The sequence below is a fragment of the Dromiciops gliroides genome, chromosome X (assembly GCF_019393635.1).
Source record: "Dromiciops gliroides isolate mDroGli1 chromosome X, mDroGli1.pri, whole genome shotgun sequence".
In the NCBI taxonomy this organism is placed as follows: Eukaryota; Metazoa; Chordata; class Mammalia; order Microbiotheria; family Microbiotheriidae; genus Dromiciops; species Dromiciops gliroides.
In genome coordinates this window covers 58787360-58801857 of record NC_057867.1, presented here as the reverse complement: position 1 = coordinate 58801857, position 14498 = coordinate 58787360, and the positions used below count along the sequence as shown (strand labels likewise).

The window sequence follows — 14498 nt, the reverse complement described above, 5'->3', positions numbered from 1 at the left end:
TCAAGTCTCTCCTTTTTCCAATCTGTCCTTCATATAGCTGCCAAGGTGATTTTCCTTAGCCACAGATGTGACCATGTCACTCTCTTACTCAATAAAGTACTGTATCTCCTTATTGCCTCCAGGATAAACTATAAATTCCCCTGTTAAGCTTTGAAAGCTCTTTGTGATCTGGCTCCCAACTACCTTTCCAGCCTGACTGATCTTAGGTCTCCCTCCCACATTCTGTGATCCAGCCAAACAGTCCTCCTTTCTATTCTTCCAATATATACAATACACAATACTCCATCTCCCGTCTCCCATCTCCCTCCATGACTTGGCAATGGCCATCCCTCATGCCATGTGGTTCCTCCTCATCTTTACCTCCCTCTCACCTTTCAAGATGCAGCTCAGGTATGACCTTTTACATGAAGCCTTTTTTGATTCTCCCCAACTGTGGATTCTCTCCTTCCAAATACCTTGACTTTAACTACTTTGAATTTGCTTGTTTTTATTCTCTTCTTATTTATTCCATATATATATTTATGTACATACTCACTGTCTCTACCCATCAAAATGTAAGTCCACTGAGAAGAGAGATTATTTTCATTTGGTTTTGTATCCCCAGCATCTAGCCTGGCATAAAGTAGGTGCTTAATAAATACTCAACGATTGATTCAGATCCCTCTGAATCCACTGAAACAGAGTACAGGTCTCAAAATCCAACCTACCTCTTGAAGGCTCTCAGAAACAAATGGTTGTCAGCTATCCTCTGACTTAGCTAGGAGGTGGCAGGCAGCTGATGGGTAGCTTCTAGAAGTCTGCCATCTTGATGACAAAAGGAAACTACAAAAGTCAAACAAGAAAATCCAATTAGCTACAACCTAAAAAAAATCAACAAAATCTTAAAACATGCTGAAGAAAAAGGTAAAATAAATGGGGGAAAAAAAGAATGTGAATGAAACAAGTAAATTTCAGGCCCCTGAGATACAATTTGTTCATGTCATTGAAGATTATCACATCTCATATTTGGGTTATAGCAAATTAATTCAATGTACAGATGCCTAAACTGTGAAGAAGAATAGCACTTCCCAAATTATGTTCTGTTCACGTTTATACAAATCTCTTTACCTAATAGACCTTTCAAGAGAACCATTTCTTTTCTCATTTGTTCTCAGGCAGAGACAATGGGAACATTCAGACAAGGCTTCTTAGTGAGGAATCCGCAGTGCTGCATGAATTACTAGAGAAGGAGCTGGGACTGGAGATGGAGCACAGGGCATTCTCTGCTAGCTTTATGGAAATGAAATGTGTGCCTGAGATGACACATTTGATTACTATAGGGAAGGCCTGAGCTGACTTCTCATTGCAAGACACTCCCTATTGGCCGGAGGTAATGTACAGAAGACAGCCAAGAAGCTAGTGTCCTGGGAGAAAATTGTCGCCAAAGGCAACCAAAACAAGAACAGAGAAAATCTGTCCAGTGAAGAAGGAAAGCCCTCAACCTGAAATGTGGCTTTTTTTTTTTGCACAAACTCATGGATGAGCCCTGAAAAGTTCTGTATTTATAAACTGAAGTTCAGCAGAGTTATCCCAATGCTGAGTATTCAAAGAACTGTGAATGTCTGAAAGAGACGGATGAGATCCAGTTAAATGATTGAACCAATTAGAATAAACAGAAAAGAAATATATGGTAGCATCCCATTTCTCTAATCCTTTAGGAAATGAGGTATTTCAAATGTAAAGATTTTCTAGACCAATTTTAGTGCTAAAGCCTTACTTAACATCAATGGAAATCAGTTTGTGGGGGTATCTCACATTTCCCTGCCATAGTAAAGAGAATCCATTTTGATACTTTAAGCAACAGTAATTTCTTCAATGTTAGTACTCCCTTCTACCACAACACATATCAAATCCCCTCTAAGCCTTAAAGAGATTAATTATTTTTGTGAGTTGGGGTTGAAATAGTCCATTATCCACCAGCTGTTCTTCCAGTGATAGCTCCATTTATCTAGACATGCCCTAACATGGCAAAACATAGTATATCTCCAGGCCCAACTATACATGGCAGCCTTCTAGCTTGGGGATCACACTTGGCCAGAATGTCCTTCAGGAACCAACCCAGAGTCACCTTCATGCCAAAATGAGACAGAAGGATCTGGTGAAGTAAAAGGTAGGCAGGGGGATGCTAGAGTCAGCTTTCACTTGCTCAGGCTGATTGTTCAATTTTCAGAAATCAGCTAAGAATCAAGGCTTGATTTATTCTTTTGTTGATTTCTAGACTTAAGTATGCAGCGGAGGAAATGTTACTTAAAGCATGCCATGCATATTTTTTTTTCCTGAGAGTCCCTTGTTAAACCTTTTTCAGCACACCTCTGAATGGACAGCAAGTAATTTTGTGGATTTCATTATCATTATAAGCATCACTTACTGCATGGTGCTATAACAGTGATACATTTGGGGGTTTTGGAGGTGAGTGGAGCTAATTGGCCCTTTTCCAATGCCTTTGTTTCTCCTGTCCGCTGTCAGCTGCTGGGCATCCTTCCGGTTTCTAATACACTGCTTTATTTTGAGTTGTCTGCAGGAGGGCCTGTGAGTGATGTTCACAAAATAGGAAAAAAAACCCAACATCACCAGCTCACAGATTTAGAACCATCCCTTCCGGGTAATCAACAGCACAGACAACAGGCAACGCCCCCCTACAGATCCCCCTTACTTAATCTAGCCTTTCAAAACAGAAACAGCAACTGGAAAAAAAACACTGAGAAACTAAAGAAACCTACTTTAATATTCCACGGTTATGGATTCAAGGCATTCTAGAAAAGTCAGAATAGTGACTACAGTAAAAAGACCAAAATACAAGGAAGTCTAATGAGCAAAAAGTCAATTTGGCTCTAAAAAAAACCCCCCATCACCAGAAGTATCATAGACCTAGAACTAGAAGGAACCCCAGAAATCATTTAGTCCAAGCACTTCATCTTACATTTTACAGAAGAAACTGAGGCCCAGTGGAGAGGACACTCATCTTGGAGTCAGGAAAACATGGGTTCAAATTCCACCATCAACACTTACTAACTGGGTGGCCCTGGACCAGTTACTTAATCTTTCTATATCTGTTTCCTCCTCCTTAAGATGAGAGGGTTGGATGTGATGGATAGCCTCTGAGGTCCCTCTACAGTGATTTGCCCAAGCTGTCACACACAGTGGAAATGTCAGAGGTGGTATTTGAACTCTGGTCCCCTGACTCCAGAGCCAGTGAGTGCTCTTTTCACCATACCTCAGCTACCTTCTAGAAAGTCCCTTAAGACAATGCAAATAAGGGGGCGGCTAGGTGGCGCAGTAGATAAAGCACCAGCCCTGGATTCAGGAGTTCCTGAGTTCAAATCCAGCCTCAGACACTTGACACTTACTGGCTGTGTGACCCTGGGCAAGTCACTTAACCCCCATTGCCCCACAAAAACAAAAAAACAAAAAAAAGGAAAAAAAACAAAACAAAACAAAAAAAACTAACCCCTGGGGCAGCTAGATGGCACAGTGGATGGAGCACTGGCCCTGGAATCAGGAGTACCTGGGTTCAGATCTGGCCTCAGACACTTAATACTTAACTAGCTGTGTGACCCTGGGCAAGTCACTTAACCCCAATTGCCTCACTAAAAAATAAAAAAAAAAGAGAATGCAAATAAGTCTATGTTCTAACAATGCCCAAAGTATTAAAGTTCCTACCTTGAGGTTCTAGCTTCTCTTTCTACTACCTTTGGAAGTCAAGCACTGGAGCTGCTGATGACCCCTTCTTAAAGGGTGTTGGAGGGAATAGTGGATAAAATATATGGCATTTTTCTCCCAAGATTGAGACTGGGGGAATGGGAAATCTATATTGTGTAAAGGGTGTCTCAGGAATCTTTCCAAATGATCTCATTCCAGCTCTTGCCAGAACTGCCTTTATCTTTGTCTGTCAAATCACCATGCTGCCTAGCTGTTCTCTGCAAAGGGGAGCTCTTGGAAGATGAGCCACATTCTTCCCCCTCCCCACCCCACTAGGATTATTTCTCAAGCAGCAAAGAATGGAATTGCCTTCCTCAGGCCTTTACCTTGCCTAATCTGGCACAAGGAGGGAACCACTTCCCCCAAGGCCAACAGGAGCTTGGAATGTGCTAATCAGACACCATAGGCAGACACAATCAAGCCTAATCACCTAGTTGTTTTTTTAAATTTTGTTTTGTTTTGTTTTGAACCCCTAACACCTTCTTCCCATTCCCTGGAAAATTTCACTTTGCTGTTTTATTGAGCTGTGGCCCATTTTCTAGTGGAGAGCAGAAAGAAAGACAATGCCCAGTATCTTTGTCACTATAAGCAAAGTGTCCTCCAAAGAATCATTCATACATCACTGAGGAACCTTTGCTTCGGAAAATTGATAGAGTCATGCAGACCCTGGCCCACTACAGATCCATATTGAATAATGACAAATGAGCCTTCAATGCCTCTCAACAATCCTCTCAACCATTTTTGGTGTCCTGGTACACAGATACTCTAAACTTTCTCTTCTTTCTTTCATATCTTTTCTTAGACCCATCCCTTCTCCCGGCAACCACCTAATTCAGGTCCTGATCGCTTGACACAAGGGCAATTTTACTAATTACCACACTGTCTTGCAGATCTTTTCCTCTTCCAATCCATTTGGAGGCCAGCTCTATAACCAAGCCACAATGTGTCCCCTGTCTCCTTCTGCCCTCCTCCTGCTTCTCCTCCTCCCCCCCTTTCCAACTCCCCTTTTATGTGCTGTCTTTATCCATTAGAATGGAAGATCCTTGAGGGGAGGGACAGGCTTGATTCCATGGCCAGCCCTGAGTACAGTACCTGACAAATGGCAAATACTCAATAAATGCTTTACCCAGATGTGGACGATTGAGATTACTATTCTTAAACCACGTGTCTCCTCACTACACTTCATTTGTCATTATAATAGCTAACATTTATATAATGCTTTGCATGCATCTGTTAAGTGGCTACCATTATTATCCCCATTTGACCATTGAAGACACTCAGGTTAAAGGACTTGCCAGGGAGCACAAGCTGTGGTAGAGGTAGAGGAGGAGGCGGCTGATCAGGATTGCAAATAGGACATGGCTGCAATAATGGGGGAGAGGTGATAAGAGTCTGAAGTAGGGTGGTAGTTATGGGAGTAGAATAAAGAAGAGAGATGGAAGAGATGTGCGGAAGGTAAAACGGGTGAGACTTGGCAACAAATTGTATTGGGTAACAGAATGAGGGAGGGTTTCAGAGTTTAGGACGACTCCAATGTTGCAAACTTCATTGACTGGGACATAAAGAAGGAAGTCTGAAGGAGGGATGGGTTTAGGAGGGGGAAAGATAATAAGTTTTGTTTTACACATGCTGAGTTTGGGTTGCCTAGAAGACTTCCAGTTAGAGGTCATAGAATCATAAATTTAAAGCTAGAAGGGATCACAGAGACAAGTGGGTCTAACACGATCGTTTCACAGATAAAGAAACTGAGGCAGAAGAGAGGTGACGTGATCATGTCTGTAGGGAGATATGATCCCAGGTCTTCCTGGCTCCTATTAAGTATGGAAGGCAGAATTTGAATCCAGGTCTTACTTGATTCTGAGTACAATGCCTTATCCACTCAGCCATGTTAATGTCCAATAGGAAGGTGATGATGCAGGACCAAAGCAATGTATACTAGGGCTATGTATACAGATCTTGGAATGATCTGCTTAGAGACAATAACTGAATCCAAGGGAGCTAATGAAATAACCATTGAAGAATTTGGAGACAGAAGAGGGCCTAGGATGGAAGGCTTGGGGGACACTTGGTTAGTGGACAGGACGTGGATGATACTCCTGAAAAGGCAACAGAAGAAACTATCAGACAGGTAGAAGGAGAGCAAGGAAAAAGGAGAGTCATGAAAACCCAGAGAGGAGAGAGTATCCAGGTGTATCCTCCACATTTCATTCCATAGCAGGTGCTCCCAAATGGAAAAAAGTGGGTGACTATTGATTAGGGAATGGCCAGACATATTTTCATATATGAATTCAATAGACTATTGTGTCACAAGAAATGCAGACCACGAAGAATTCAGAGAACATTTTTAACTAACAGAGAAAAAGGCAGATAAAGAGAACAAGGTACACAATAACTGCAGTGATACAAATGGAAAGAACACGAAACTTCAGCTAAATTCAGGTTAAATGTAATGATCAATGTTGGTCCTCGGGGAAGAGAAGATGAAACACACATCCCTCTCCTCAATAGCGTTAAACACTGCCAGATGGAGTCATTTAGTTGTTTGGTTTTGCTTAACTGTTTTTTCCTTGCTACAAGGGAGAGTTCAAGAGGAAAGTATGTTGGGAAGTGATTATGGGATTCAAAAGAAAAGTTATCAACAAAACTTTAAAATTTTTTAAAAAGACGCTTAATAAATATGTGTCGAGTGAATGAATGATGCTGCTATTTTGTGGCAGCAGAGTAAACTGAGATCCTTGGGCAACCATCTTGCCTTTGGGGTTATCACCATAATAGCTCAAAGTGCTTCATTTGATATATTCACTTTGGTGAGACATAATCCCTATGTACCATAGGTCTACACAGAAGATCTTAGAGCTCTAAGATCTATGAGATACTTGGCATTCGATCTTATTGTAGCCCATAGTAAAAATTCAGCTTGGTAATAGGCCAAATGAATAAACACTGCTCAGTTTTAAATAAATAAAACTATGTATGCAATTTCTAAGTAAATTCTGTTCCTGACCATAGCAGGACTATCACTTATTTCTGACATCTCTATTTTCCACAAGAAATATCTCAAAATCCCCTGCCTGTTAGGCATATTACATTTTCCTTAAGAGAAGTGCCAGCCTCATTACTGAGTTATTAAAGTAAGTCTTCTGTTCTCAATGAATATCTGAAATAGTCTGTTCCCAAGGGCTACTTTCAAGAGGGCCCACAGGGAGGGCCCAGGATTAAACCTGTGATTTCATTAGTATAGGGAGAGCCTAGATAAGGAATCTCCCTCTACAAATGCAGATTGACACCCTTTCTGCAACTTAGAGTCTTGTAGAGTATACCTAGAACACTGAGAGAGGTTAATTAAATGACTTACCCAAGTTCATAGAGCTGGTATGAGTCAGAGATAGGACTTGAACCCAGGTCTTCCTGACTTTGAGTTCACTTCTCCAAGAATTGGAGAAATTGCAACAAATTCCATTTTAAAGAACAAATCAAGGGGCAGCTAGGTGGTACAGTGGATAAAGCACCAGCCCTGGATTCAGGAGTACCTGGGTTCAAATACGGCCTCAGACACATGACATTTACTAGTTGTGTGACCCTGGGCAAGTCACTTAACCCCCACTGCCCCGCAAAAAACAAAAAACAAAACAAAACAAAAAAAAGAGCAAATCAGAGTGTTTCAATAGAATTAGCTATGGTTAAATGATTGGTGAGCATCCTGAAAACATCAACAGAAATGCTTTGGTAGCAGAAGAACAACTGAGGCCCAAAGTCATTCAGGAAGGAAAAAAACTTACCTTGTGCTTTTCAAGGAGAATGGGGAAGAATGGGGGGAGAACTTCTCCAGTGTGCCTAGTTCTGACTGCAGACAGTGCTGTGAAGAACAAGAAGAACCAATGGGTAATTGCTGACATCTTTAGAAAAATGCTTAATGAGGGGGCAGCTAGGTGGCACAGTGGAAAAGGCACCAGCTCTGGATTCAGGAGCACCTGAGTTCAAATCCAGCCTCAGACACTTGACACTTATTAGCTGTGTGACCCTGGCAAGTCACTTAACCCTCACTGCCCCAAAGAAAAAAAAGAAAAAGAAAAAGAAAAAGAAAAATGCTTAATGAGATGACACATGTCCATGGCTACTTTGTTAAGATAGGACCGATTCTTTTTTTTTTTTTTTTTTTTGGTGAGGCAATTGGGGTTAAGTGACCTGCCCAGGGTCACACAGCTAGTAACTGTTAAGTGTCTGAGGCTGGATTTGAACTCAGGTCCCCCTGATTCCAGGGCTGGTGCTCTATCCACTGCGCCACCTAGCTGCCCCTAGGACCAATTCTTACCTGCTCATTTCTGAAAGTGGTTTGAAGAATTTTTCAAGTTAACCTCTTAGAAATCCTGAAAGAAATTCAAAAGATCTTAAAATAAATAGACCACTAATGGTATAAAATTCGAAATTGTCCCCCCCTTCAATTTTTAAAAACCACATTCAATTACTATCCAGCTCAGTTTTTTAAAAACCTCTCTATTAAGAATTGATAGTATCTGAAAATAGATGGAAATACATTAAATTTTTTTTCTTTTCCTCTTTGACAATTCCTTAATCTGAAGTTTTTTTTTTACTGTTTTCTCTCACAACTAGCTAATATGGGAATTTTTCCATGACTACTCATGTATAACTTATTTTGAATTGCTTGAGTTCTTGTGGGTGGGAGGTGGTAATGGAGAGGGGGAAGAGAAGTTGGAACACAAAGTTTTAAAAAAATTGATGTCAAAATTTTGTTTTTACATATATTTTGGAAAATACAATTCTATTAAAAAAATAAATATATCTTAGGGAACAAAGATTCTCTTAGCAGCACTTCCATGTACACCCTTAGAAATGTATTGGTGTTGTTGGTACGTGAGCTGAATATTTTTTTCTCTCCTCATAAGGTATGTGGTGAAGCGGTACTGGGCAGGTCAGTCAAGCAGCATTTAGGAATACTTGCTCACACCCTGGCTCTAGGTCATCCCTCTCCTGGTCCCCCTCAAGTTCAGTGGCAAGAGCAGGAAGGTGATGTGGGGTATCAGGCCCAGTGGAAAGTCTATTGCCAGAAATGGTGGTCCTAAGTCAGCTAGCAAATTGAACTCTTTCCTTCCCTTCCTCAGAACTGGTATCTCTATCCAGATTGGTGATTGCATCCATTGCCATTGGCTATGATATCTAGAATTGGCTTCTGTAATGCTTCATTTCCCTTCCTGACCACCCACCCACCCACCCACCTACCTTTCATGTTCTGGACCTATAAACAAATCTGTACTGCCACTGATGGCTATACTCCCCATCCTTCTAACTTTCCCAACCAAAACCTTGGCTTCCATTTCCCTCTATGTGTTGTCTCTATTTGAACGTAAGCTCCTGGAGGCCAGGGTCGATTTTTCCACTTTGGATCTGTATCCCCAGAGCTTGACACATAATAATTGATTAATAAATGCTTTTTTCATTCATTCATTCAACCCCACTTTAGAATAAACCCAAATCGCTCTAGAATTCCAACTGCTTTAAAGTCTGCAAAGCTTTGCATATTATCACATTTGCTCATCTTTCCAATATGCAATGGCATACAGTCAAGAGGGCATGATCAAGATAGGGGTGTTATACACTAATGTATTTCCTTTATTTCCTCACTCTAAGCCTAGGGTACATTCCATTGATTAACTAGCCTTTACTAAGTTGAGGCCCTTCCCACAGTCACCTTACTTTTTCTAAGGAACGATATGAGTGAAAGTTGAAGATGGGAGGCAGATTTTCAGAAGGGAGCAAAATGAGGGACAAATGCATAGCTGTCTTATAACCTCCTTGGGAAGGATGCTGGAATCCTGTAGGACAGAGCACAGGTAAGGTTGACTCCCTGCAGGAAGTCTGTGGGCATGGAAAACCCTTTTCTATGAGTCCTTGAAGTGGCCAAGGCCCCAGAATCCCCCAGGGTGGTCCATGGGCTGCAGTCCCAAAGATGTGTAAATTTCCTAATTCACATCTCTGCAAAGAGCTAAGCAAAGGATGCCCCTGCTCATTTTAGAGCCAGTCTGAAAGATTCCCAGAAATTATATCCGGGCCATCTGTGCCCTGCTCTTATATATTCTGACAGTATTCGTGCTGCTCTTTAATACGGTAGATTTTAACAAAACTACAAACTTTACATTCCCCTTTGGTTTCTAGATATGAGATAAGCTTCACTGACAAAAGCATTTCGGCTAATACGGCGCTCTGTGTTTCTCAAATGAGCATAATTCATATGTGCCACTCCCTGCTTGTTCAGCTATTTAATGCATGTTCCATTTCCATAATCACTATGACACATGGCATGCAAGAGGAGAGCCCTTGCAAGCAAGATGGATTTCTATCTAGGCTGCAACTGGATCTAGGTAGTGCTAGAACATAGGACCTTAGGACTTGGGGCTGCAAGAGACCTCATCTAGTCTAATGCAAGTTCCCGTGAAACTGGGCAGGCAGAAAGGAAGGGTTTTGCCCAAGGTCGGAAAGCTGCTTGGTGACTGAGCCGGGCCTCTGATCTCGCCACTATATCAAGGGTCCCCCTTGAGATCACCGTAACAGCCTAAGTGACAGTCATTTGTTCCTGGGCTCTTCAACAAGGGAGATTTACAGAATGGTAGGAGACATTTCTAAAGCCACATAAAACTTTAAATGCAACATCAACTTCAGCTAAGCCTTGAAATTCCTAGGAGGCATGGAGATAATTACTCAGTGAGTTGCGGGTTGACTCCTTATGTAGCTCTATCTCTATGGGGAAAGCATAAAAGGCAATGGAGAATGAGCCAGAAGCAGAGAAGGAGAGCTAAGGGGAAGAGGCGATGAGAAAGGCCACGGAAAGGATATCTGATGGGGAGAGGGGGGTGGTGCAGAGGACGGAGAGGCCATCCCCAGCTTGACTATGCACCAGCTGTGGGATCCAAGGTAGGGCTCTTCCCTCTCAGCTTCTCAGTTCCCTCCAGTATATGGGCGGTTAGGAAGGACTATATTGCCTGGTCAACTTAAGGAGTAGCTAGGTGATGCAGTGGATAGAGCACTGGCCCTGAAGTCAAGATTTCAAATCTTACCTCAGACACTTATTAGCTGTGTGACCCTGGGTAAGTCACAACTCCATTTGCCTTTAACATCGGGGGCCATCTCCAGTCATCCTGATGTAGATCTTGCCACTGGACCCAGATGGCTTTGGAGGAGAGAGTGAGGTGGGTGACCTTGCACAGCCCTCCCTCACTTAAATACAATTCACTGCAAGTCATGACATCACCCCAATGACATGGTCCTTTCTGAAAATGAAGGAAAAACAACATCATCAGGTCAACTTAACAAGGCTAAAGGGCGAGACCTCCGTCCAGGGTTGACAGTGAAAATACTCTTGCCCTGGATACTTGTCTTCCCACTGACACCAAATAGGGGATGACTGAATCAGGGCTTCACCCCGACACAAACTTCACCCTTGGAATTGGCCTTTCAAAAGAAGCAGACTGAGCCCTGGCAGGGAGACCAGCCAATAAGAGCTCTGAGAGCTGAGCCTGGGCAGGGAGAGAGCAGAGCTGAGAAATGGACTGCATACAGAGAGTAGCAATGGCAGGGTAGGGATGCAGAAGAGGGGTGTTACTTATCCATTACTTATCCTTTAGCTCCAGGGTTTGGGGACTGCTACAGCCAATCCCACCCCCCTCAAGTGAGGGCCAACTCTTTCAGACTACTAACACCCCTTTGTAGAAACGTGGTTAAGGATTTAGTGGGAGAAAGTGGGAAGGTAAGGGAGAATGACACAAGGGCGGGATTTGTTCTTCCACATCAAGGTTCCTGCCTTTGCTGCTTCCCCAGCATCAAAACCTGAGGTTGCTTCATCTTTCTCCAGGAGGCCGGGGCCATGAATAGAATCTTCTGCTGTTTCTTCCTTCAGGAACTCCTCCACTGCTCTGTATCTCTCCCCAGTCATCATCCCTGGGATCCTGCTCTCCGCTGCTGCCATTTCTAGGGATCTGGTGTTAAAGGTGTTAAATACACAGCGGGGAGGGAGCACCTAGGTGGCACAGTGGATAAAGCACCAGCCCTGGATTCAAAAAGACCTGAGTTCAAATTTGGCCTCAGACACTTGACATTAGGTGTGTGACCCTGGGCAAGTCACTTAACCCTCATTGCTCTGCCCCCCCTCCAAAAAAAAAAAACAACACGCAGGGAGATGTCTCAAGTCAGAACAAAGGTCTCATCACTTAGACCTGTTTTGCTGTCCAGCCCATTACTAGTCACACTCCTACCTATCAATGAGAGGGCTGGCCTACAAGCTCTCTCCTAACTCGAAATCCTTTGATTATAGAGACTGAACCTACAGCATCCCTCTCCACAACTTTGCTTACTTGTAACCAAAATAGGCACTGGGTTGCTAACTGACTTGAGGTCAATTTATTTTTGCAATTCAACAAGTGAAAGGGCACCTTTTCTGACATTTCTCTTAGCTTGAGTCTCTACCCCACATTCTGGAATGTTATGGAATTTTTCTCCTGTGGCCAACTGCCAACAGCAGGGGCATAACCTAACATTCATATTCATTCTCTCTCTCTCTCTCTCTCTCTCTCTCTCTCTCTCTCTCTCTCTCTCTCTCTCTCTCTCTCTCTCTCTCTCTCTTTCAAACTACAATATGATTTAACCTAACATTCTCTTTAAGTCTTCAATATATCCCAACTATTTTAGCATCTGTTCCTGTTTCCAGCTATAACAATGCGAGTATCTGAAACACCTGGTAATTGTCTTAACAATGAATAAAGTTGGGGGAAAAATTAAAATAAAAAAAACTCCCAAAGTTGGCCTAAGCTTAAATGAAAGAATCATAGATTTCGAGCTGGGTCATCTGGTTCAACCCCCTCATTTTAGGGATAAAGAAATTGAGATCCTGCCAAGTGTCACTGGCAGTGAGCACATGTAAGTGAGGGGGCAAGGGCTCAGATTTAATCCACGTCCTCTGATTCCATAGCTAAAGTTCTGCCCACTGTGGCACATTACCTCCTTAGAAATGCCCCCATTTCCAAAGGGTGAGTGGAAACCAAGGTTCAAGCCTTCCTGAAAAAACAAGATGAGAAAGAACAAAAGCTTTATCAAAAAGCAGAGAACTGAGTGAAGATGAAGATGGAAGAGACTCCTTGCCCATTACATGGCTCTCAGATCATATTCAAGGGCAATGTGATGGCTCTTATTACCTGGAAATCCAGCCAGGAAATGAAATTGGCCTCAAAGTGACTGACTGAGATCACCTGGAGCATAGCTGGGCTCTTGGTTACCTGAAAATCCAGAGATTATCACATGAAATCTACAGTAAAAATCTTCATGGACTCAAGTTAACAGAAAAGGGCTTTTTCAAATCATGAAAAGGCTGAATTAGAGGATATTTTTAAACAGAAGTATCACCTTTTACTTTAAAATACTAAAAATACTAGGCTTTAAAAAGTGCTAATAGAGGCCTTGGGGGACCTGCTTTATTGGAGATTGGGATTAAGAAAAAGAGTTTATAACCTACCTGCTTAGCCTAGATGGCAAGGTGAAGTGGGATTATTAACCCAAAGTAGCCATCAGAAGTCAGAGTCCAGTGATCAGACTGTGGCAAAATATATGGAGGTCAGAAAGAGACAGGAAAGCAGAGAGAACAAACAGGAAGTGAGGTCATAAGAGCAGAATTCCAAGTGGCTTCATTTTTAAAGGAAACATGCATTTATTAAACACCTACTATGTACCAGGCCCCATGCTAAGCGCTTTAAAATATGATTTCATTTGATCCTTACAACAACCCTGGGAGGGAGTTAATGTTATTATTCCCATTTTACAGATGGGAAAACTGAGTAGGCAGAGGTTAAATGACTTACCCAATGACACAAAGCTGTCAAGTGTCTGAGGAGTACGAAGTCAGGTCTTTCTGTCTCTAGGCCTTATCTACTGCGCCACCTAGCGCCACTAAGTAGAACAAGCCAATCTCTATGGTCTCTACTAAAATTCTGTTATACTAAGATTATAACATTGAAATCCATACTTTTATTTATTAATTTTGGAAACCCCCTTAATTTCTCTCATTTACATCTCCAAATACTCTCTCTCTCAAAATAGGCAAATGATACTTAATCCCTAACAATAGCAGTTTCATTAAATTGGAATGAAATGCTTGCTTAAGATTCACAAAACAGGACCAATTTTGTGCTGACTTGTGTTTTTAATGACTTCAAATCATGCAAAATGTGTTTGTGGTAGGTTTGTGCCCCAGTTATTCTGACAAACAGTAACTTTTATTTATTAAATCACCTTCTGCTCCTTGACAACTGTTTCTAATAAGCAGACAAGTCCCAAGAGGCAGTGATCAAGCATGAAATCACCACAGAGAGGACAGGAAAGCCATCCATAATATTAGAAAAGTAATGAGAAGTTGGACCAGAGTGAATGAACATCGAGCCAGTTGGAGGTGGCAATACGAAATGATTAAAAGTCTTAAGTGAAACTACTTTTAAAGAAAAGTTTCTTATGAAAGCACCTGACATTTCATACATTCAAATTTAAAAGCTATTATTTCTCAATGTCTGTATTCATAGATAACAGTGTCTTCTATATCTGTCTGGGGGAAAATATTTACTTCTAATTGGATGCTAGTTCTGATTCTGTTGCTAACTTAGTGTGTGACTTTTGGCAAGTCACTTCCACTTTCTAGGCCTCGGTTTCTCCATGTGTGAAAACAGGGGGTTATGATAAATGACCCCACAGGTTCTTTTAGCTCTGTC

The 14498-nt window shown here is 41.9% G+C and overlaps 2 long non-coding RNA genes across 2 annotated transcripts in view; both read right to left on the bottom strand.

Annotated features, from left to right (window-relative positions):
- Window positions 1-10868, bottom strand: part of LOC122733369 — a 31921-nt gene extending 21053 nt beyond the window's left edge. Inside the window, exons 1-4 of the long non-coding RNA XR_006353827.1 lie at window positions 10809-10868; window positions 8051-8105; window positions 7518-7594; window positions 708-822 (exon numbers count right to left, since the gene is read on the bottom strand). This is a non-coding gene — a long non-coding RNA (uncharacterized LOC122733369). The remainder of the gene's footprint in view (window positions 1-707; window positions 823-7517; window positions 7595-8050; window positions 8106-10808) is intronic.
- A 94-nt stretch (window positions 10869-10962) lies between these two features.
- Window positions 10963-13466, bottom strand: LOC122734088. The gene is made up of 5 exons (XR_006353993.1): window positions 13256-13466; window positions 12939-13019; window positions 12745-12801; window positions 11578-11797; window positions 10963-11021 (listed from the first exon to the last, which is right to left on the bottom strand). It is a non-coding gene; the product is annotated as an uncharacterized LOC122734088 (long non-coding RNA).
- Between the last annotated feature and the right edge of the window lie 1032 nt (window positions 13467-14498).